We start from the raw sequence: 918 nt of genomic DNA, 5'->3' as shown, positions 1-918 counted from the left end.
AACCAGTTCAAAATAATTTTAAAAAATAATAATTTTGCACTTTCCAAACCCTCAGTTTAGTGCAGTGAATAAACAGTCAATAATCTATGTACTAAAACTCTCGTTTGTTTTGTTTGTTCCTGAACTACAGCGAAAACGGTACACGATAGCGTGACAATTTTAGGCCCACCTTACTCGCCTTCGTCCCTTTGGTGCTAATGGAAGAAGTTTCATTGAAATCGGTGTTATATTTGTAAAGTTATTCACATTTTAAAGTTTAAATCTATCTCCTCGAGAGGGAGGAGGGGTGGAGGGAGGATAAGGGGGGTTGAGGGGGATGGAGTGGGAGGAGGGGGAAGGGGGAGATGTGGAGGAGGAGGGAGGAGGGTGTTGCACCAATGCAGGAGAGGTTTGGGCCCAACGGGTCCACTTTGTCTAGTAGACACTGAATGCTGGAGTAACTCAGCGGGATAGGCACCATCTCTGGAGAGAAGGAATGGGTGACGTTTCAGGTCGAGACCCTTCTTCAGACGCGCTGACTTGCTCCAGCATTTTGTGTCTACCTTCGATTTAAACCAGCATCTGCAGTTCTTTCCTAAAAAGTCAATAGTCCTGAGCTATGATGGAAAGATCAATACTCTACTTCTTACAACCTACATCCTCACTGGGTCACTCTAAGGTTACAGTAGTTTTTAATAAACAGTTGTGCCTAGCACCAGTCATCTGGAGCATGACTCACTGCCTCTTGAAAACCGGATAGCCAGTGACAGCTGGAGTTTGAAGGCAAGGATGAGTGTAGTACTGGGGCATTCGCTTGTAAGCCGGCTGCTTGTCCTGCTCATCTCCAAATAAGATGACTCTGAGCCTGTAGCAGCCAGCGCTGTCCCATTCTGCTATGACAGGACCTTGGACAAGGAGGTACAGGCTGTAGGAGAGATC

Source organism: Rhinoraja longicauda, chromosome 12, assembly GCF_053455715.1.
Source record: "Rhinoraja longicauda isolate Sanriku21f chromosome 12, sRhiLon1.1, whole genome shotgun sequence".
NCBI classification, from domain to species: domain Eukaryota; kingdom Metazoa; phylum Chordata; class Chondrichthyes; order Rajiformes; family Arhynchobatidae; genus Rhinoraja; species Rhinoraja longicauda.
The sequence above is the reverse complement of the archived record's forward strand: the minus strand, read 5'-3'. Positions refer to the sequence as shown.